The following is a 22,548-nucleotide window of genomic DNA, read 5'->3' on the forward strand; positions in this document are numbered from 1 at the left end:
GGACACCTGACAAACAAAAAATGTCATATTTAACAACATGTTCACATTTAATAATATCCAGAGTACCTTTTAGTTAGAATCACTGCCTTGTGGTAGTTTTGCCTCAGCCAAATGGTTAAGGTGTGGTTTACATCCATCTCTGTCCACTTATGATACAGTATACACATGTAGTCAGTTATAGCCAAATACCTTTGATTACTGAATTGCATTCACTTCATTAATGAAGTGAATGTAATTCACATTTGCGTGAACATTTGTCTGAGATTAACTCTTTGGGCTCTTTACCTTACAATATAACATACTTGAGTCAAAATTTGTTGACTGTTTAAGTGGTGCCACATGAATAAAACTGAACAGATCTAAAGAAGATGTTCCTGAACTTTGGGTTTATTCGAACAGGACTGATGGATAACCACAGGACTTTTCCCCATATGATAACTACAACACATAATAAATTAAGACAGATTACTGTCCCAAACTTAAAGATAAAAGTGTATTTACGGGACTTGTTTTGTCAGTGAGGAGCAAAGTATAATTAGAAGTGCTTGTTCTGATGAAAAGTTAAACTGTAAACAGCAGCATAGTGAATAAGGATCTGTGTCCACGAATCCTCAGCAGTGACAACACTTAAACATCATAGTTCAAAATCCTTAATGCACACCTTTTTCTCCACGGTGTTCAAATTCTCTAAGCTGGTTAAGTAGAGGAAAAAGTCTGACATATTTCATGACCATTAAATGTTAGACAAGGCTCTGAAAACGAGGTTACAGTTACAAACAAAAACCTCTGCTTGTGCGCACAGACCCTAAATCACAACAAATAAGACAATAGTAAGACAAATTACTACAAAGTCTTGTTACCGCTCTTCATATAACAGTGTGACAAAGTCCTGAATGCAGCCTGCATGTTAGTACATCAAGGTCCATCTGAGCTTTAAGTAAAATACACTCAGCTTTTCCTTGGATTTTAAGAGTTGCTCAGTTCATACAGGAACTGCAGCAGTTGGAGTTAACGTGTCGCTGTGTTGCTCCTCCGTGTCAGCCATTGAGACTAGTCGCAATTTATTCTGAGGAAAAAAAGAGAAACAACAAGACATTTTTAAAAAGTTTGTATTTTTATAATTTTTTTTTACCTAGAGCATAAACAACATAAACAAAAAAAGGATTAGGGCTGTGCGATATGACGATATATATCAGATTACAATATAAAAATGTCTATCGTTTCATATTATACACTATTCTTTGTTTTGTGGTGTTGCAAAATAAACTGTTTACGGCAATATTTTTTTCATGGTTTTGATGGTCACTGTAGTTGCTATATTATTTCTTAAAGTTCTCTCCTTCTCTTATACTTAAAATAACCACACTATGGACGGACAAGTGACTGTTTTTAACGCATACTTTCGTTACCAACAATGAGGATAAAACCATCGTGTGGCTCCGCCGTCCGCTTGTTTATTTTCCACATAAACCTTTCACAATAAAGCTCAAGTTTCTGTTGAGACTTTTCAAACTAAACTGAAATGATATACATTATTCTCAAACATAAAATTTCAGAATATGCATCAAACAAATGACCTCAAATAAAAACATCAAGTAACTATAAATGGCGCTTACAGTCACCACGCAGATGAAGGCACAGAGAATACCAGCATGGCCAGCAAGGATGAGGCAGAACCAGAAGGACCAGTCAAAAGAAATCGAGGACCTTATTGTTAAATGAGGGGCTACCTCTGTAGCATGGACATGGTTTGGTTATGAAAAGTCTGACACGCCCCAGAAAACTGTACTATGCAAATTATGCCACAAACTGGTCCCCACCACCACTCGAACACGACAAACCTCTTTAACCACCTACACAAGAATCACATGAAAGAGTTTCGAGAGAGTTTACGAATGAAAAGCAAAAAAGAGTCGTCAGGTGCTCAAAATAATCCTTAGACTCAAACGTTAGAACAGGCTTTTCCTTGCAGCACGCCGTGTAATAAATACTCAGAAAGAAAATGGCGGCCATTTAAACTCATGTCTAAAAATGTATAGTTTCATGCATCGGTCAAAACACTCGACTCCTGGTACACGACGCCCAACTGAAAACATTTCACATAAGTCGAGTTGCCCGAGAATCACAGAATTTACAGAAAATGCACTATTTTGTGATATATATCGTTATCAGGAGAGATACGTCTTATATTGGGATATGAGACTTTGGTCATATCACGCAGCCCTACAAAGGATTATAATTCACGTAGAGTTGCATACACATAACACCATTCTGTTGCAACAAAAGCAGTTTATAATTAAAGTAACATACATACCTTGAAAAACTAAATCAACCACAACATTAAACTCACCTTGTGTTTGTAGAGAAGGTGATCAGGGTTTTTCTTCATTTCCTGAGACCAGCTGCTCTGGATCATCACCAGCTTGTATCTTCATCTTTTTTTTCACTCGGGGAAGTCTTTCCTTTTCTTGGCCATTGCTCTGCACTGGAAAACCAAAGTGTGTGATCAAAGGTGAAATAAGGGATATTTTTCCACTGCAGGACTTAAAGTGCTTCAAGTAGTGATAGCTGTTGATCCATTTCTCAAATAATCTGTAAGGATCTGGATTTTTAAGAAAGATACAAATATCTCTGCTTATATTTGGCTAAAAGCTTGATATAGACAAGGCATATAGAGCCCCTGCACACCAGCACTGCGCTTACATTATAGTTCAATCAAGAAATAGTTATTATTGATTTATTATTGAATTTTTTTAGTAATAATTTTTAGTATTTAATCACATTAGCACAGTGGGGTGACAAAAATATTCCACATACAAGAAATGCTGCTCAGCATTTCATAAATTACATTTTCAACAAATGTTGGAGTAAAAACACAGTTACAGGGAAAATGTGTCTGTCTGTAAATATTAACTAAACATTTCTATGTGCTACAAAATAGACATACTGTAATTGTAAATGTGCTGAGGTGAAACTATACTTTTAATAATTTTACCACTACAGTCTGTTAACCACCGAAATAATACTTGTGTCAAGCCAGCCTCCAATTCGAGACTTGCAGTCAAGCCAGCCTCCAGTTTGTTTTACGTTCCCTGTGTATTCAAAGTATTACGGGAATGGATGTGGAAACCGGATTTCAAAATAAAAGCCAACTTCGAGTGAATTAACAGATATGTTAAGAACATAATAACATATAATTTAGGCTTCTTTTTTTTTTTTTTACAAACTCTAATGTTAGATCTATATGACACAGCCTTGTACCCTAATTGTGCCCTGTCACTATCAAGGCCATCTTATTTTGGATTTCAAAGTAAAAGCCCTGTGAATCTTCATTTTTGAACTACTCTTTCAATGACTTAATAATGCTCTTAAAAGCAAAAGTCGTATTTCCAAATACTATTTGAACTTTATATCAACACTTTCCAACCACAGTCTTTTTACAGTGATACCATATCAATATCAAGTCAGTCTGATTTTGCCTTTCATAGTAATGGCCCTTTGAAATTGTCCATAATTGACTTAATCTTCTAACGATTCAAAATGCTCTAAAATGAAAAATTCTTGTTTCCACAGGGTAATTCCACCTTAGATCAACAGTATACAGCCCCACAGTGATACCATATCAATATCAAGTCATTCTGATTATGCCTTCCAAAATAAAAGCCTTTTTAAATTGTCCATAATTGACCTAACTTTCAGTGATTTCAAAATGTTTTAAAATGGAAATTTCCTGTTTCCACAGGGTAATTCCACTCCAGATCAACAGTATACAACCTCACGATGTTACCATATCAATATCAAAACATTCTGATATTGCTTTAAAAAATAAAAGCATTTTCAAACTGCCCATATCTGAGTTGCTCCTGGAACAATTTCAAAATGCTCTAAAATGGCACACTCCTGTTTCCACAGGGTAATTCCACTTTAGATCAACAGTATACAGCCCCACAGTGATACCATATCAATATCAAGTCATTCTGATTTTGCTCTCAAAAATAAAAGCCTTTTCAAATTGTCCATAATTGACCTAACTTTCAGTGATTTCAAAATGCTCTAAAAAGGAAAATTCCTGTTTCCACAGGGTAATTCCACCTTAGATCAACAGTATACAGCCCCACAGTGATACCATATCAATATCAAGTCATTCTGATTATGCCTTCCAAAATAAAAGCCTTTTTAAATTGTCCATAATTGACCTAACTTTCAGTGATTTCAAAATGCTCTAAAATGGAAATTTCCTGTTTCCACAGGGTAATTCCACTTTAGATCAACAGTATACAGCCCCACAGTGATACCATATCAATGTCAAGTCATTCTGATTTTGCCTTCCAAAGTAAAAGCCTTTTCAAATTGTCCACAATTGACCTAACTTTCAGTGATTTCAAAATGCTCTAAAATGGAAATTTCCTGTTTCCACAGGGTAATTCCACTTTAGATCAACAGTATACAGCCCCACAGTGATACCATATCAATGTCAAGTCATTCTGATTTTGCCTTCCAAAGTAAAAGCCTTTTCAAATTGTCCACAATTGACCTAACTTTCAGTGATTTCAAAATGCTCTAAAATGGAAAATTCCTGTTTCCACAGGGTAATTCCACCTTAGATCAACAGTATACAGCCCCGCAGTGATACCATATCAATATCAAGTCATTCTGATTATGCCTTCCAAAATAAATGCCCTTTCAAATTGAGCATATACGGCCTACTTTTTTGACGATTTCAAAATGTTCTTAAACAGAATTTTGCTGTTTCCACAGGATAATTTCACTTTAGTTCAACAGTATACAACCTCACGATGTTACCATATCAATATCAAGTCATTCTGATTTTGCTTTCAAAAATAAAAGCATTTTCAAACTGCCCATATCTGACTTGATCCTGGAACAATTTCAAAATGCTCTAAAATGGAAAATTCCTGTTTCCACAGGGTAATTCCACCTTAGATCAACAGTATACAGCCCCACAGTGATACCATATCAATATCAAGTCATTCTGATTATGCCTTCCAAAATAAATGCCCTTTCAAATTGAGCATATATACGACCTACTTTTTTAACGATTTCAAAATGTTCTTAAAAAGAATTTTGCTGTTTCCACAGGATAATTTCACTTTAGGTCAACAGTATACAACCTCACGATGTTACCATATCAATATCAAGTCATTCTGATTATGCCTTCCAAAATAAAAGACTTTTCAAATTGCCAAGATACGACCTACTCTTTTAAAGATTTCAAAATGCTCTAAAAGTGAAAATTGCTGTTTCCACAGGATAATTTCACTTTAGGTCAACAGTATACAACCTCACGATGTTACCACATCAATATCAAGTCATTCTGATTTTGCTTTCAAAAATAAAAGCATTTTCAAAATGCCCATATCTGACTTGATCCTGGAACAATTTCAAAATGCTCTAAAATGGCACATTCCTGTTTCCACAGGGTAATTCCACCTTAGATCAACAGTATACAGCCCCACAGTGATACCATATCAATATCAAGTCATTCTGATTATGCCTTCCAAAATAAAAGACTTTTTAAATTGTCCATAATTGACCTAACTTTCAGTGATTTCAAAATGCTCTAAAATGGAAATTTTCTGTTTCCACAGAATAATTTCACTTTAAATCAACAGTATACAACCCCACAGAGATACGATGTTAAGATCAAGTCACTCTGATTTTGCCTTCCAAAATAAAAGTATTTTCAAATTGCCCGTAGACGACCTACTCGTTTAACGATTTCAAAATGCTCTTAAATTGAAAGATGCTGTTTCCACAGGATAATTCCACTTTAGATCAACAGTATCCAACCCGACAGTAAAACCATGTAAATTTCATGTTGGTCTGATTTCGCCTTTCAAATTAATGGCCCGTCGAATTTGTCCATATGTGATATACTCTTACAATTATTTCAGAATGTTTTAAAAATGAAAATTGCTGTTTCAACATATATTGGGTTTTCATTTTGAAAAGCAAAATCAGACTCAATTGATTATGACAGAATTGAATCATAAAGATGATGTAAAAGGAAGCTGAAATTGCCACTAGGTTGTAATTGATAGTACGTTTATATTTTAAGTCTGTGGAAAGATGTCATGGTTGGTTTGCAAGCTGTTTTGTAATTTCTTTATTTAGAATGACATCTTTCCACAGACTTAAAATATAAACGTACTATCAATTACAACCTAGTGGCAATTTCAGCTTCCTTTTACATCATCTTTATGATTCAATTCTGTCATAATCAATTGAGTCTGATTTTGCTTTTCAAAATGAAAACCCAATATATGTTGAAACAGCAATTTTCATTTTTAAAACATTCTGAAATAATTGTAAGAGTATATCACATATGGACAAATTCGACGGGCCATTAATTTGAAAGGCGAAATCAGACCAACATGAAATTTACATGGTTTTACTGTCGGGTTGGATACTGTTGATCTAAAGTGGAATTATCCTGTGGAAACAGCATCTTTCAATTTAAGAGCATTTTGAAATCGTTAAACGAGTAGGTCGTCTACGGGCAATTTGAAAATACTTTTATTTTGGAAGGCAAAATCAGAGTGACTTGATCTTAACATCGTATCTCTGTGGGGTTGTATACTGTTGATTTAAAGTGAAATTATTCTGTGGAAACAGAAAATTTCCTTTTTAGAGCATTCCGAAATCACTGAAAGTTAGGTAAGTTATTGGCATTTTCAACAGGCCATTATTTTGGAAGGCAAAATCAGAATGACTTGAAATTGAAGTAGTACCATGGTGTGGATGTACACTTTTGATCTAACATGGATTCATCCTGTGGAAAGAGCAAGTTTCATTTTTAGAGCGTTCTGAATTCTTTAAAAGAGTAGGTCGTATATCGGCAATTTGAAAAGTCTTTTATTTTGGAAGGCAACATCAGACTGATTTGATATTGATATGGTATCACTGTGGGGTTGGATACTATTGATCTAAAGTGGAATTATGCTGTGGAAACAGCAATTTTCCATCTTAGAGCATTTTGAATTCGCTCCAAGAGTAAGTGATATATGGGCAAATTGAAAAAGCTTTTATTTTGAAAAGCAAAATCAGACTGACTTGAAATTGACATGGTAACATCGTGAGGTTGTATACTGTTGATCTAAAGTGGAATTACCCTGTGGAAACTGAAATCTTCCTTTTTAGAGCATTCTGAAATCACTGAAAGTTAGGTAAATTATGGGCATTTTCAACAGGCCATTATTTTGGAAGGCATAATCAGAATGACTTGAAATTGATATGGTAACATCGTGAGGTTGTATACTGTTGATCTAAAGTGGAATTACCCTGTGGAAACTGAAATCTTCCTTTTTAGAGCATTCTGAAATCACTGAAAGTTAGGTAAATTATGGGCATTTTCAACAGGCCATTATTTTGGAAGGCATAATCAGAATGACTTGAAATTGATATGGTAACATCGTGAGGTTGTATACTGTTGACCTAAAGTGAAATTATCCTGTGGAAACAGCAATTTTCACTTTTAGAGCATTTTGAAATCTTTAAAAGAGTAGGTCGTATCTTGGCAATTTGAAAAGTCTTTTATTATGGAAGGCATAATCAGAATGACTTGATATTAATATGGTATCACTGTGGGGCTGTATACTGTTGATCTGGAGTGGAATTATCCTGTGGAAACAGGAAATTTCCATTTTAGAGCATTTTGAAATCACTGAAAGTTAGGTCAATTGTGGACAATTTGAAAAGGCTTTTACTTTGGAAGGCAAAATCAGAATGACTTGATATTAATATGGTATCACTGTGGGGCTGTATACTGTTGATCTAAAGTGGAATTACCCTGTGGAAACAGGAAATTTCCATTTTAGAGCATTTTGAAATCACTGAAAGTTAGGTCAATTATGGACAATTTAAAAAGGCTTTTATTTTGGAAGGCATAATCAGAATGACTTGATATTGATATGGTATCACTGTGGGGCTGTATACTGTTGATCTAAGGTGGAATTACCCTGTGGAAACAGGAATTTTCCATTTTAGAGCATTTTGAAATTGTTCCAGGATCAAGTCAGATATGGGCATTTTGAAAATGCTTTTATTTTTGAAAGCAAAATCAGAATGACTTGATATTGATGTGGTAACATCGTGAGGTTGTATACTGTTGACCTAAAGTGAAATTATCCTGTGGAAACAGCAATTTTCACTTTTAGAGCATTTTGAAATCTTTAAAAGAGTAGGTCGTATCTTGGCAATTTGAAAAGTCTTTTATTTTGGAAGGCATAATCAGAATGACTTGATATTAATATGGTATCACTGTGGGGCTGTATACTGTTGATCTGGAGTGGAATTATCCTGTGGAAACAGGAAATTTCCATTTTAGAGCATTTTGAAATCACTGAAAGTTAGGTCAATTGTGGACAATTTGAAAAGGCTTTTACTTTGGAAGGCAAAATCAGAATGACTTGATATTAATATGGTATCACTGTGGGGCTGTATACTGTTGATCTAAAGTGGAATTACCCTGTGGAAACAGGAATTTTCCTTTTTAGAGCATTTTGAAATCACTGAAAGTTAGGTCAATTATGGACAATTTGAAAAGGCTTTTATTTTTGAGAGCAAAATCAGAATGACTTGATATTGATATGGTATCACTGTGGGGCTGTATACTGTTGATCTAAAGTGGAATTACCCTGTGGAAACAGGAATGTGCCATTTTAGAGCATTTTGAAATTGTTCCAGGAGCAACTCAGATATGGGCAGTTTGAAAATGCTTTTATTTTTTAAAGCAATATCAGAATGTCTTGATATTGATATGGTAACATCGTGAGGTTGTATACTGTTGATCTGGAGTGGAATTACCCTGTGGAAACAGGAAATTTCCATTTTAAAACATTTTGAAATCACTGAAAGTTAGGTCAATTATGGACAATTTAAAAAGGCTTTTATTTTGGAAGGCATAATCAGAATGACTTGATATTGATATGGTATCACTGTGGGGCTGTATACTGTTGATCTAAGGTGGAATTACCCTGTGGAAACAAGAATTTTTCATTTTAGAGCATTTTGAATCGTTAGAAGATTAAGTCAATTATGGACAATTTCAAAGGGCCATTACTATGAAAGGCAAAATCAGACTGACTTGATATTGATATGGTATCACTGTAAAAAGACTGTGGTTGGAAAGTGTTGATATAAAGTTCAAATAGTATTTGGAAATACGACTTTTGCTTTTAAGAGCATTATTAAGTCATTGAAAGAGTAGTTCAAAAATGAAGATTCACAGGGCTTTTACTTTGAAATCCAAAATAAGATGGCCTTGATAGTGACAGGGCACAATTAGGGTACAAGGCTGTGTCATATAGATCTAACATTAGAGTTTGTAAAAAAAAAAAAAAGAAGCCTAAATTATATGTTATTATGTTCTTAACATATCTGTTAATTCACTCGAAGTTGGCTTTTATTTTGAAATCCGGTTTCCACATCCATTCCCGTAATACTTTGAATACACAGGGAACGTAAAACAAACTGGAGGCTGGCTTGACTGCAAGTCTCGAATTGGAGGCTGGCTTGACACCAGTGAAATAATCTATGCTGGTCAGCTAGCTAAAAGTCTTTACTTTAGCAGCCCAAATCAGAGGCTAACATTAGCATTTGCTAGCGTCAGCCAGGAAGGTCTGAGGCTTAAACTAGGGTTAGTGTAACTTTGCCTGAAACCCTTTAAAGTGTACAGTAGAGCCAACTGTAAAACACAGGTATTGATACAGTACTTATTAGAGTCCTAGAATAATTTCTAGAACCATGAAGTTCTCACTTTCCCAGTTATCCACATCGCTGACTTTCGCTAATTAGCTAGTTAGCAGTCACAGCTGTGTAATACCCAGAGAGACACAGACAGCTAACTATAATATTTATGAAAACTGGTTCAGCCACTGAAGGGCAAAACTGGTGGTATCACAGTAAAAATTATTTTAACATTAATTAAAATAAAGCTTAAGTCATGTTAAACCTAAATAACAATTATTTTAAAAAATGAGTCAGCAAAATATTCCTGACTTGTCTGGAGACAGCCGAAACCAGTTAACAAATAAATTAACAATTCTTTCTAAATAAAAACACGGAGTCTTTTGAAAAAACATTATTTTAATAAAACGAAACATGAGTTTTAATACTTACCACAGAAATTTGAAGGCAGTTTCTCCAACTTCAGAATCCAAAATCCAGATGAAGCCTGAAAGAAGCCTAATGGCTGCTCTTGCGCTTACTTTTCCCTCCTTTTCAGGTTCTTTTTCCCACAATGCATTGCAGTAGTTGAGAAATACAGAAAAATACCTGTAAATGACTAATACGGAAAATTCCTTCACGTTTATACAGTAGATTGTACTGTATTTTTACGGATTTTTTTTACAGTGTAGACAGCATCAGGCTCTGAGGGTGTAAGTGAAACTGGGAGTTTGTTCATGTACAGCTTGTAAGCTATTAATGATATTAGGTGACGTAATTAGTTATGCTAGCTAAATGACTGACGGCAGACGGTTTTGCTGTTGCCTGGTGACAGTCGAAGCAGAGTTTCTGCCCGAACAGGCTCCTCCAAAGAAAGCAGTGATGTGTGCCTCTAATTTTAATACCAATTTAAACATAAAAAGGTTAATATTATTGGTAAATCTTGTTATATTTACAGCTGTCTTTCATTTAGCAGTACTTGCATTTACCACTGGTCATTGTTACAATTCAGTTTGATCTTCAGCACATTTTTAATACCATGCCAGATGCCCTATAATAGAAAAGATAGAGATTTGAAAATCACAAAAGCACATTGTGCTTGTTTTTAATATGTTTTCAGTAGCTGCTTGAGTAGTCTGCACTTTTATGGTGTATTTGCACAAAAATGAATTTAAGGCAAAACAACTGCTTATCTGGGTGTGGTAATAGATTTCCGTTTCTGTGCCAATTACAGAAAATGGGATGTTTTGGTACAGTGCAAAAAGGAAGACGACTGTAATTTAAGACTGCAGTTTTCAAATACCATTGTTTTATTTTTACTGTTTTAATTCAGTGTTTTTTCAATTTCCTAAAGTATGTTTGAAGTGCGCTTTTACCATTAAAACTGTTATGTATTTAGACAACAAAAACGCTCTCTCATTCCAATATAACAGAGTACAGTTCGTAAACGAATTGCTGTGTGCCCTTGAGTCTAATCAGCAGTACCGTTTGATTGCTCCACTGGTTTGAGGACATGAGGATCACACAAATTAAATTCATTCATGTGGCAAGACAAAGGCTGACACCATTTCATTTCAGCAGGCCGCTAATACCACCTTTCAGGACCGGTGTTCCGTTTTAGGGCGTGAGCTGAGCTCAGGGGATGTAAAATCACCTCCTCCTCCAGGTTCTGCTGAACCAACCTCTCCCCAGGAAGTAAGCAACACCTTGGAAATGTAATTAACCATCGAGAGTGAATGTAAAATTACTCATGAGATTTCTGCTGTCATAAGCACAAATCCTAGTAGTATTTCATAGTACAGTGGCAAAGGTAGATTTTTTTTTTTTTAATTAACATGCATGACTCAGTCGAAGCACATTTCCTAAAAGACTAGTTTATAGACTGCTAAACATTTTTGTAGGAAATCTTACACTCTTGTTATTACAGTGTTATTCTAACACTAAAGTACTGCCTGTAAAACCTAATGTTTGACTAAGACATCATTCATGACTGTTTCAAAATTACACAATAAAACATTTTAAACTTGTTGATGTGTTGATGTGCAATTTATAAATGAGTACATAAATAAAAAAGATGCCTTAATGGACTATAAATGAAATGCACTGTCCCCAGTTTGCACCCAGCCAGAACGCCATTCCAGTCATTTCCTGTCATCTATTGTCTATTGTCCATCTAATGAACACATACACTGTTTCTGGTTTCTTTTACACTTTATTATTCCAGTTTACATTTATCAGTGTTACACAATATGGAGATTACTTTAAGTATATGAAGTGCATGTTGTTTCAAATTTAAAGGACTTTAAAGATGGTTTTCATCCATCTTTCTTAATTTAAATGTATTTGTTTACTTTTATTTAACAGAAGCGAGTACTTGGACAGGGCCACTCTGACACCATTAGACTCAAAGTGGAAGGATTGTTTTAAAGAAGAAAAATTGAGACAGCACAACCATTCTTTTAGAAAAAGCTGGCTCTTACAGTATATTACCTCAAGTTAAACCTTACAGGCAGCTTTTGCTTTTAGCTGCCATTGCAGCCTCGGGCCCCTAGAATGAAGCAGAGATTGAGGAGGAAGCAATAGTAATCTTCACAACCGCATATTTGGAATTTTTATTTTCAAATTTATTTCGAAATGTTGTCATCACCTGCAACATCACTGACACAAATTGTAATTAATGTCATAAGACTTTATGCTGCTGTAGCCGAGACCACAAAAAAAGGCTTTACACAACTTTCGGCACACACTGCATGCTGTTGTAAAGCTGAAGTGCTGCAAACATATTGGTTTATATAAACCGGTTGCACTTTAGGTGACATTTTGAGAGAAAATTGCAATTGATTTGAGTCGTTTTAGCAGTTCTACTTAAACTTTCACTTTAAAAAAAAAAAAAAGCAGCGAGTCACTGAAAGCGCCATGTTCCAGATACTGTGTGTCTGAGCCACCGCGATTATTCCAGGAAATGTAGGTTTGCTTTATGTTATTGCCTTTCTGTTTGACACATACATACTTCATTATGACTCATTATAATGCATTGTGACCATTCAGCTCCGCCTTTGGGTTTAGGGTCCAGAGCTTCCTGTCCTGCATCATTTGTAACTGTGGCTCTGTGCTGCAGTATTTTTTTCTGCTCCTGCACAAACTATTGCTCTCTCAAGAGCTTTTACTCCTCTCCCCGCCGCCTCCCACCCTCTGCCTTATCAATGGAACGCAGCTGAAGTAAACATTGCGTCTTCATATAATTCTACAGCAATCCCCACCAGCAGTGATAAAGCTCAGAGAGCAGATGTAGCTCGTGAGCTAACTTTTTGATTCACCTCACTGGAGAATGCCTAGCAGGATGTGTCTTAGGAACGCTTATGTCCAGTCCAAAGCATTTGAATTTCATGAAACACTTTTTGCACTTACTTATGCTCCACTGTGCGAATGTGCTGGAGCCAAGCGCCGCAGTTTGCATTGCAAATGATCAGAATGTAACTATCGCGCAGACACATTTTGAACAGGTGGAACCTGTTCGAGCTCCATCATGTTGGCTACAACAGTTAACCTTAATGTAGTGTGAAAGAAACACACAGCTGAGAGTAAGGCTAAATAAAAGATTTTCATTATGATTTAATAGCCCCTATTCTAGTGAGACTATCACAGCAGATGTGAGGACATTATGAGAATTTTAGATGCAAGCTTCTTCCTGGCTTTGTCTGGGTTAAAGTGATGTATGAAATCAGAAAATAAGTTAATCAGAATGAACCCTGTTTTTTTTTCTCTCTCTCTTTTTTCCCCCCTTTCAATACACACTTGAGAGAACACGCCGTTAGAGAGCACTCACGTCAAGAGACGAGACCGTAATGGCATTCTGGGGCATTTGTGCCACAGTGATACATCGAATGAGGCATTAGGCGGTAATTTATTTTTGTTTATTTGGCTTTTGCAATTTTTTATTCATTACTCTAAGAGGAGGCCATTTGGTGTCCATTTTCTCTGCAGACTCATGTAACCATGGTCAGATGCACCCGAGTAATTTAGTGGACAATACAAAAAATCTAATTTGATACAGAACATTGCTGTGCTCATGATTATGTCCAGTGTCAGAGCGTCTCACATTTTCAGAAAAATAGAAACACTAATCACAGGCTGGTACACTGCCAGCAGATACCTCCGTCTGTTCCTGCAAGCTTTAGTATGAGTTCAGAATAATGTTATAAAAAAAAATACAGCAAAAGCCAAGATTTTCAAACAACACTCAATCTTGCAAGCAAGAATATTAAAATGTGGGCTGTGAACTTGATTATTTCTTCTATAAAATCATGCTGAAGCTGAACTTTTTGGCAGGCGAGATCAGTGACTGAAAGCTGTAATGCTGACAAACAGCAAAAGTGGCAAAGGCTGTTTGTTTTTTTTTGCAAAAGGAGGAGAGAAGGGTTAAGGCAAATAATGAGAAACATTTGAGCAACTGCAGGATGCTACGCATGACTCTGCACTGAGTTTATCTGAACTGCACTGGCCTTACTTCCTCAGATATCCAACACCATCCATAAATGAAAGATAATGAAAATTGCTCCTTTTTCAAAGTCAATGGTCCTGATTAATGAATTAATTAACGCACAGACTGTAGTTTCTGCTTGGCACGAATAATACTTTTATATTTAGTTGTAATAAAGATTGGACTGTTTGTATCGCGCGTAGTTTATCCTTTTTTTCCAGTACAAGCTTTGTGAATTCTGTTGTCCACAGCACTACAAATCTGATTATTAAATGCAATCTTGCTATTCCTGCATTTAACAGAAACTGATTACTCTGATCCTGCCTAAAACATCTCAGCTATTGGATTGACTATAATGGGATTTTTAATGAGATTCTGTTGTTATTATTCAGAGGTTGAAGTGTGCTGACTTTAAAGGTCCCTTAAATGAGCCATTAAATGAGGTTCTCAGAGCCATGCCCCCCTCAGAGGGAATCCTAAACACTAGAGCTGTTAACTTTTCATACGGCGGTGAAGTTTCTCACAGTGAGTCTGTCAGTCCTAGTTATTGTGTTTGATTTATTATCCTTTTCAGAAATTGCCTTTGTTTTTCTGCCAACTGTCAACAAGACAAAAGCCCTAACAATTATGGAAATACAGTACTGTGCAAAAGCCACCCGCATTTCTTTATATTTTGCTTCCAAGGAGCCAGACTTTCAAGTAACTCTTTGACTAGTCTAGAGCAACAGTTTCCAGCCTTTCTGGAGTTTTTCTCTGGGGGTTTTTTTTGTTGTTGTTTTGATTTCTTATTATTAGGTCACGTAACACTCACTTATTTATCATTAAAGCATAAAAGATGTATGAACCACTGTTGTGTCTGTACATAACACACAATTTGGCAAAGAACCAATTTTAGATTGTATCTTTAGGCACTTTTGTTACTAACAGTCTGTCACAAAATGCAATTTGCTCCCATTTCTTTGGCTGAAACTGTGAAAAATGATAAAGATAACATAGTTTCACAAGAATAAAATAGTATTTTTCACCAATGAGATGATCCCCAAAGAGCTATTATTGTAAGGATCCAAGGCAGGCTGGGTGGTTTTGCACATTCTTCTTTTCCAGGTGGTTTTAAGGTGGTTTCTTCCCTGCCTCCACCTCCAGGCGGAGCTGCTTTCCCAGGCTCACTCTCCCACACCTGCAAAACATTATTCATCAGGATGCTGTGTACTTAAGGACCAGCTGTGGCTGTGCTTCTCTGCCAGGTTGTACATCCACTATGGTGGTAAAATGGCTCTGTCCTGTGTCTTTGTAGTCCTTATCACAGTGTGATAATTCTTTTTACCTCTCCTCTGCAGAATCTTGGACCATCTTGGATCTTCAGCCAGTTCCACTCCCTGCGTCCACCTCAGCTCGGCTCACCTTAGTGAAAGTCTCAGGTCTCACACATGCCTGCCTGCTCTCCACCGTACCAGCGTCCTCATCTCTGGAACCCATCCTGCCCTCTGACATATCCCCTCACTACCTCCATTCTCTGGATCTCAATTAAGATAAGCCAACTCAGTTACAACAAACAACGTTCCCCCATTACTCTCCATCAGCCAGTGCTAACTCAGTTTCTCCCCGTCCACAGACCCTTCCAGATCCTCAGCATTCTTACCATCGTTGCCCTGCTCTGTTCTCCCTGGGTACTTCTGCACTTTATAAATAAACATCTTAATCTGTTGCCTTGCTTTCTGAGTCTGCTCTTCGAAAGCTTGGCATATCACACTTGAGAAACTCATCACACTCATCAGAAATGGTTTGTGGAAGGGTGGCTGTCAAGAAGCCATTCTTAAGGAAATGAAAAGGCTGAGGTATATCCAAATACACAAGAACAGCACTGAAAATTAGTGGTAACAGATCATATTTTTATATCTTTAAAATGTATATATGAATGAGGTCATGAGAATAAAACACAGTGGAGGCTCTGTCATGGTTTGGGCCTAATTTCAGCCTGTGGTGCTTGAGATGTTGTGAAAACTGATGGAATTAAGAACAGAGAAAAGTATCACCAGATTTTGATCCAAAATGTAATACCATCTGGAAAGCATTTGAGTGGCAACAGCGTCGTTGTTCAGCATGACAATGATCTCAAACACACTGCAAATTCAGAAAAACCTTACCTGAGTAGAAAAACAGAATAAAACACCACCAGTCATGGATTGGCTTCCCCAAAGAGAACATTAATTCAACCTCAAAGTGCTCCACATGAAAAAAGTACAAGACATTGCAAGTGACACATGCTGAATAGCAGATTTGCCTAACAAAGCTATCCCGTGCAGTCTAATATGATTCCTATAGTCATTTGTACAAATTAATACATGCTGATCCCTTTGTATGTAGCATACCATCATGGATTAGTGCTTGTAATGAAAAAATCAGCAGTTGCATTTGATGTTGACCTTTACTGTCTCAGTGTGTGACTGATTTCATAATTGGTAAGTGGACATATAGAGAAAAAATAATTGGAAGTTAAAAAAATGTAGCATTCAGAGGATACAAAATTTATGCTGCTCATAGTTATACTATGTGTGGCTGCAAGCAGAGCGCCTGTAATGAAAATAACCCACACTCACAAAACCACACTCTAATGCAAATGGAGAAGCATGTGGAGTTAAAGACTGAGGCAGCCTCAGAGTCTGTACTGAGGTCAAGCCTATTTAAGGAGCAGACAGCCAGACTCCTGCAGAAACCAAGCAGAGGTAATGACAGACTAACACACAGAAGAAGAAAGAAGGACACACACACACTGTAAGGAAAAGAAGAAAGAAGTTGATTTGAGCTCAACTCTTTCCCCGCACACAGCCAGACACAAGGAACTGACTATTTGTAGTTTTATGTGAACACTGCTAATGTCTTCCTCTGTTCACACACATGTGGAGAATACTACAGATGTGGTGCATTTGCATGTGTGAGTGGCGTGTGCTTGTAAGTGTTGTAAGTGAAGATCCGTCTGCGTGTGTGTGTCTGCGTGTGTGTGTGAGAGTGATAGAGAGGGAGAGACCGTGTGGAAAAACCATATTGAAAGCAAAGAAGTCTGAGCCAGAGTTTACACAGAGTTCAAACCAAAGTAAGTAATAATTCCCACTTAGACAGTGGAGTCCTGATAATTTACATCCTTCAGCTTTCAGTATGCTTTTTATGCTTTAAATTTGGATTTTTTTTTAAATTTTTTTTTGAAACATCTGAGCCTATTTCACTTTTGGTAAAATAGGGAATAGGGAAAATAATCTGGCTCTGTCCAAAGTGAGCACTTCATTTCATCTCTCCATCCCGTAGTGTCATTGTTTACCCATTTCCTTGGCACGTTAAAGGTTTAAAGGTTTGCGGTTGCATCAGGAAGGGCATCTGACGTTAAGCAATAACTTGTGAGAAGTTAGCTGAAAGTAGCTTTTTACCATCCATTTTCTTCTGCTTATCCAAATCAGGGTTGCAGGGAGGCTGGAGATGTCACAGGGCGAGAGACGGGGTCCACCCTGGACAGATCACCAATCTGTCACCAGGGTAACACTCGTGCATCAATGAGGAACACAGCTAGCTGCAAGCACTAATGTAATTAGCACTTAGTTTGATTAAACTGCACTGTGGTTATTTCTCTTTTAGAAATCTGCTTTTGATAAAGATTAAAGAACACACACGCAAGTCTTTGGATATTTAGAGTTTCTGCAGTACATATAAGGAAGGACCATATGTGTTAGGTTTTTTGTGCATTTAACTTGAGATATCACGCCTGCGTTTAATGCTGTTTGAAGGTGGGAAAACAGTTTGTATGATGAAAATTTTGTCAAAATTAGAATTCCTCTCACACTCTAGTTACCCCTGAGTGTCACTGCTAACTTGACACCTCGGCTTAAAAGAGAGGAGCTGTAAAGGCAGAGATTAAACTCTTGACTTGATGAGTATAAACATTTTATGCATTTTATGGATCTTGTTGTGCTGCAATCCATTTATTTTATTTGTCATTTAAAGAAGCATGGTTACAAAATATAACTTTCTCATTTTGTCCTCTATTAAAACACCAGCATCTCAATATTTTATCACTTTGTTGTTATTTAGGAAATATGTTTTTCTGTGCATCAAAAGCCACTTTTATCAAACTTTGTGTGTATGAAGGTCTCATAATTATTCAGTTTCCATTTGTGTGTGGGGAGCCAAATAGCACACTTGACCAGCAGGGTCTCAGTCATGCATGCTTTCTTTGGATATTAGGATGCTAATTCACATGCTCTGTGGGTGCAAAGTTGCAGAAGCATGGAGGAAGTTGGTAAATAAATTTTCAGGTATGCACCAATGAGCAGCTTCCATTTAAATGAACGAGGGCCCAGCTTGTAATCTGGTTTCACCAGTAAGTTTGCTTTCTGTGGTCCATTTGATCACTCATAGTGTTGCAAAAAAAAAAAAAGATTACAGATTACAAACAGAATATATCAGATATCTGAAAAATTGTTGGCAATCGATGTCATTTTTTCTTCTTTTTTCTTCTATTATTCTTCCTTTGATTGGTTTGTGTTATTGTTGCTATTTTAACAGGTCATAAGAGCAAACACAGATATAGTAGACAAAATGAATTATGCTTCGTTCTATTTAGTGTGTCACAGGCCTTCCAATGAGCCAGGTTGCACAATATCTGCTACGGCCATCTAAATGAAAAGAAACATAATTCATGTTTCTTAATTTCATAATTAATTCTAACTATTACCCAGCAAAGATGTGAGAAATTGGTACTGCCAGAAGAGCCTGTACTATATCTGCAGGTAAACATTCCCTAGAACTACAACTACCAAATATTTAAAAGTCTGTGAATGATCAGAAATGATCAGGTGCTGTCCCCTAATGGGGGGAGAGTTTAAAAAATCCTAATAAAAACAAAACAAAACAAAACAGAAAACACCAAAATCTCTTGTTTTTCTTCTTCCTCTGTACTTTGCACTTTTTAGATGAAAAATAACTTCCACTCTTACTAAATTACCACGATTTTATGGTAATCTGTACAACTAAATACTGTGAAAAGTCTGGATAATAGAGAGTTGAGAGACCTGAGCTTTTAAAAAGTTTGTTTATCTTATCGCCCAGAACTGCCTACACAGCAGACCCACTTCTACTAATATTACTTCAAAGCTTTTAGTGCTCATCATGTGGATACTTCATTTATGCTGAAAATAAAGAACCCACAACATTTAGGCTTCACTCAATAATAACAGTCCATCTTTATGGGCTTCCAGTAGCAGGATTTATAACACTGATTGGATCCTAAACATCCAAAAAACTAAAGTTGTATCCTCCTTTTCAATATAACTCTAAAAAGTGTCATTAAAAATCTTGATATATTTAGATATGTTTTATACCAGAATCCCACTGGGCAGTAAATACCTCACATTAAACAGGCACAATGAGGGGTCATTCACATCATTAAACAAATGGAAATATCAGGAGCTTTTAGGGGGTGTTTACTTTGGCTTGGATCGTCTGAACTCTGGAGCATTTTGATCATTACATTTGGTTTATTGAGGCAGATGAAAATGATGAAATTCAGGTGCACACCCAATGACCAGACTCACGCTGCAAGCCTTTTTCCAACAGGAAGCACACACGTACACACAGCCATAAAAAGTAAACAGAGAGACAGTCTGTTTGTGACGGAGGAAAAAAGCTCCATAAATTCACCTGATTTATCTTTTAATTATGCCGCCCTCATACTGTTTACCTTTTTTTCTGATCTGTGCGCCAGTAAAACCACTATGAAAGATATAAGCACAAGGAGATTACACAGTTTGATTCACCCTCAGAATAAACATTTCACAAACAACTGTTTGGATTTTTTTCCTCCATCATAGCATCAGTGGGGATTATCGGGAATTTTAGAGAAGTCGTGTTGTCAGACTATCCACTGATGTGTGTGACATCCAAAACGCTCATGTCATAATTGAATGACATGAGCAACAAATCTATTTTAGTCCTATGTAACTCAAACCCAGCTGGGTTGATGTTCCCAACTGGATGGATTATGGTCCAGCCTTCCTCAGATAAAGCCCTCATTTTTCCAGTTGCAGTTTCCCTCAATTCCCACAATTCAAAATGTAAAAAAATGTAAATATAAGCAAAATGCAATGTTATGCAAATATCACAAACCTGTATTTTATTTGTAATGTAACATAGAAAACTTAAATAAATGTTTAAACGGAAAAAATAGAATAGAATAGAATAGAATAGAATTCAACTTTATTGTCATTGCACATGTCACAAGTACAAGGCAACGAAGTGCAGTTTGCATCCATCCAGAAGTGTTTTAGCAATAATACAGATATATTACAGAATGTAGATCTATTATAGATGTGTTACAATGTACACGGTATGAAGGTATGAATATACTATAAGTATGTACAGGCTATAACTGTAGTGAGTATACAAGCTATGTACAGGCCAAGAACAGTTATACATATGGTTATCAATATGAAAAGTTATAGCAGATTATAGATATACAATTACGAGTATTAATAAACAGTTGTAGAACTATAATTATTGTCTTGTACAGTATGATTGTCGAATAGATATAAAAAAAACGGTAAATAGCAGATTCTGGAGAGACACTGAGCCTTGTGTTGTTCATGCGCTGCCATCTTGCTACCAAATTGTATGATTTTCAGAAAAAATAAAGTCTGTGTAATCTAAATAAGCTAGACATTAGCTTGTAATAATCCAGCTTTAGTGTTCTTACATTTATCTGCCTGCATTTGCAACTTATTATGCACATTATAGCAGGTCTCTTTTGTTGCTAAATTGGTAGATCTTTTATAAAATTAGGTTGGGTTAAAACGTTAATTCATTTACTCGGGATATAAATCCATTTTTCTGCCATTTGAGTTCATTTTAAACAACAGCATAAGAGGCACGTTAATTTTTTCCCCTCTCACTGACACATTGACCCTTTAGTGTCTAATCTTTATCTATTAAATGCTCTGTGGTTTTAACTCCAACTACTCTATGGATTACTGCACATGACAGTGAATTATGCAGGAGCATGAAGCCATTATGTTTGGCTACCAGGAGAGCTTGCCCCCTCTCTGTGACGCATTATAGATAGCTATGGAAATGAATGCAAGGACATGGAGCTACACCGAGAAGTCTTGCCGTCAGAGAAGTCTTACTCACAAACACAGTTTGAGGCCTGGATGAGAAAAGCTCTCTAATCTCAGCATCCGTTGCTCTCCACCATAATAACACTGTTTCCTCTCTCTTAGCCTCTACATTAATTTGAATTCCTCTCTTTGAAGACTTTTGTCGAGGAGCTCTGTAATTAAGGCAGAGGAATCAGTGCCATTACTGACATGCTCTTATCTTTGTTGTTCAGATAAGTGGCCAATAGAAGTGAAATAAAACCTTGTTTGTGCTGTTCCATTCCCAAAATATTGCAAAATCATGGTTCAGACAAATATATATGAGAGAGTTCATTCTGACAGCTAATTTTGATTTTTAGTTTTGACTAAAACGTCATTTAGTTTTAGTCGTAATTTAGGCATTAAAATTCTGATTTAGTCGACTAAATACCAGTTGGGTAAAATATAAAGTATAAAAGTTTGTTGTGTTTTTATCGGTTAGAGTTGATCCACGCGGTTTACAAAGCAGCTTATTTTTCTACACATCAAACGCTAAATGTGTCCATATGTCTGCTCTCCTCTGCCCCCCAGGTGCTGACGTTTTGTTGAGTTTTCATGAGAAACCGGGAGCTCCCACCGTGTTTGTTGGTGGTAGATCCGATTGTGCGCTCTAACATTACAGCACAAGGAAATAACCTCTGATGCCTTTCCACAACTTAATTAGTTCTGATGGATTTTTATCTCATTTCAATTCGTTGGCGAAAGTGTCAGTACATTTCATCATAGTTTTTGTCCTTGTGTGTTAGTTTCTATTTAGCGATTTTCATCAGAAAAAAATGGTCGTTGCTGAAAACAATGACAAAAATTATTACTCAGTGAAATTAAAACTGCTATAAAAGCTGCACACTAAGTAAAGTTACATGTTGCGTGTCTTTATTTTCAACTCCAAAAATAAGCAAATATAGAATTGAGGTCTACCGCAACTTGGCTTGGTTGCTGTTGTTCCCAATTGCTTCCACTTTTTTATAATATCACTAACAGTTGACTGTGGAATTATTGAGTAGCGAGGAAATTTCACGACTGGACTTGTTGCACAGGTGGCATCCTATCACAGTGCCACGCTGGAATTCACTGAGCTCCTTTCTTTTACAAATAATTGTAGAAGCAGTCTGCACGTCTCGGCAAAGTGACTGGAACACCTGAATTCAATGACTGGAATGGGTGACTGAATACTTCTGGCAGCGTATGTTCGCATAGAGCTGGAGA

At 36.4% G+C, this 22,548-nt stretch overlaps 1 long non-coding RNA gene across 1 annotated transcript; it reads right to left on the reverse strand.

Moving 5' to 3' along the window:
* Positions 1-506: 506 nt before the first annotated feature.
* Positions 507-10,250, reverse strand: LOC146630343 (uncharacterized). Its single transcript, XR_014906254.1, has 3 exons — positions 10,141-10,250; positions 2,351-2,485; positions 507-1,066 (listed from the first exon to the last, which is right to left on the reverse strand). It is a non-coding gene; the product is annotated as an uncharacterized LOC146630343 (long non-coding RNA).
* Positions 10,251-22,548: the final 12,298 nt, after the last annotated feature.

Source organism: Diplotaxodon limnothrissa, linkage group LG6 (genome assembly GCF_057381915.1).
Source record: "Diplotaxodon limnothrissa isolate DT_005_m linkage group LG6, D_limnothrissa_male_GT1.1, whole genome shotgun sequence".
Lineage (NCBI taxonomy): Eukaryota > Metazoa > Chordata > Actinopteri > Cichliformes > Cichlidae > Diplotaxodon > Diplotaxodon limnothrissa.